The following is a 2,259-nucleotide window of genomic DNA, read 5'->3' as shown; positions in this document are numbered from 1 at the left end:
TTCTCTTTCAGTTCTAGGAAGAAAGCAATGGCAAACCATCCCCCAAAAACTGAAGGCACAGATACATATTTCATTTACAAAAATAATAAAGAAGCATATGGAAAAAAACAGGAAATAGATAGGAGGGAGAAGAAAAAAAAGATGTGCATAACATACATTATAATATAACTTGAATGCCTCATCTCCACTACATAGCAGATATGAGGAAAAAGGATAACTTTCTTCCTTTTAGGCACATCATATTAGAGCTAATCTTCCTGTTCTCTGATGAGAATAATGGTGAACATCAGCCACCTACAGTACATTCTCAGGGTATTCTTCTCCTTTCCCCATTACTGAATACTTGAATGGAATGGGTACTTTATGCTTTCATATTTGAACTTGACCTGTTCTTGTTATATATTCTAGAATCTATGTGACATTTCATTCAATGTAAATGCTGGGGATAGAAAAGGAAAACCAGTCAAGTATCAGAGAATTTATCCTTCTTTGTTTTGGGAATCTCCCTGAGGTGCAACCTTTCCTTTTCTGGTTCTTCTTGGTGATTTATCTGATGACAATATTTGGGAACCTCCTCATATTTCTGCTAGTTGTGGCTGATTGACATCTTCACACCCCAATGTATTTTTTCCTGTCAAATTTGTCTTGCCTGGATACTTGCTACAGCTTTAATTTCTTGCCCAAAATATTGACCAATTTGCTGACTGGAGAGAGAAGTATTAGCATGAATGGCTGCCTGGCCCAATATCATTTCTTCTGCATTTGTGCATCAATAGAAACATACCTTTTAGCTGCAATGTCTTATGATTGCTATTTGGCAATTTGTAGACCTTTACAGTATGCTTCTATTATGGACAGCAGATTCTGTTTCATGGTTGCAATAGGCATAAACAGTTTGATATTTAATGTCATTCTTGTAACTGTTGTGGCTCAATTAACCTTTTGTGGGCCTAATGTAATAGATCATTACTTTTGTGATTTATATCCACTGATGAAACTCTCCTGTAGTGACACAAGTCTGTTTGAACGCTTTACTTTTTTCATGACCATTGTTTTCACAATTCCCCCATTCCTGTTGACCTCACTTCTTACATTTGCATCATCATCACTATTATAAATATCAAATCTACCACAGGAAGGCATAAAGCCTTTTCAACATGTTCATTTCATCTCATGGTAGTTTGCCTCTTTTATGGCACATTATTTATTGCCTATGCATTGCCAGACACTCCTACGCTAAGATACCTCAATAAAATCATTTCCATTTTCTACACAGTCATGACTCCTTTAGTTAACCCTCTTATCTACACTTTGAGAAACAAAGAAGTTCATAAAGCATTAAGACAAAATTTTGGGAAAATGATGATTTTTTTTGTCATTTGTCGCTTGATACTAGCATTTGCTTTTCAATTCTTTGGCAATCAAATTTTAACAAAACATGACAATCAGTTGTCATTAATAAAGTGCTATTCTGTTCATTAGAATTGCCTGAGAGTTTGAGCTAGGACCATGGTTGAAAGAGTTTAATTTGCTTCATGACACGGTCCAAATGCAACTGACTTTTCATCTTCTCTAGCTTTATCTGAGCTTGATTTAACTCTTTTTTATCGTATGGGCATCACTTTCAATGATTTCTTTTAAAACAGATTTAAAAGTTGTTGCTATTCTTTTTAGCAGAATTTGGATATTTCTTTGCATAGTTTATTTTTGTCTACAATATTTAATGCATTCTCTTAGCTGGACTTTTTGTAGATTTTTCATATAATCTTAAAATAAATTAATTACTGAAGTTGTATTTAAATTGCATCTGAGAATTGTCTCACTTCTTATGACTTTTACTTTTTTAAAAAACAGAAAACTACTATAGAAAAAAAAACCAAATTATATATATATGTAATAGGTTTCTTTGTTAGTTTTATCTGTTTGATATAATTTTAATAAAATTATCAAAAAGAAAAAAACTATTATGTGTTTTACTATGATTATTTATTTTGATTGATTTATTCTATTTTTATATATGCCTAAAATATTATTTTTATATAGATATATCTACCTTTAGTGGTCAAAATTTTTTGTGATAGGATTGTAGATAGTAAAAAATATTGAGAAACCCACCATATTGAGTTTTGTTCCAGAGCAACAGAAAAACTTTGGAAAAAATTTAAATACAGTAACCGTTGCTTAATAACCAAAGTTTGACAAGATGTATTAAAGAAGTTTAATTTATTTAGTTAGTGAAAAAATTTTCAGGATGTATTA

The 2,259-nt window shown here is 31.6% G+C and overlaps 1 pseudogene; it reads left to right on the top strand.

Annotated features, from left to right (window-relative positions):
• The first annotated feature begins 436 nt into the window (after nucleotides 1–436).
• On the top strand, nucleotides 437–1,482 carry LOC148114042 (olfactory receptor 9G19-like; annotated as a pseudogene).
• Nucleotides 1,483–2,259: the final 777 nt, after the last annotated feature.

Source organism: Pantherophis guttatus, chromosome 4 (genome assembly GCF_059756535.1).
Source record: "Pantherophis guttatus breed Tessera chromosome 4, ASM5975653v1, whole genome shotgun sequence".
NCBI classification, from domain to species: domain Eukaryota; kingdom Metazoa; phylum Chordata; class Lepidosauria; order Squamata; family Colubridae; genus Pantherophis; species Pantherophis guttatus.
The sequence above is the reverse complement of the archived record's forward strand: the minus strand, read 5'-3'. Positions and strand labels throughout refer to the sequence as shown.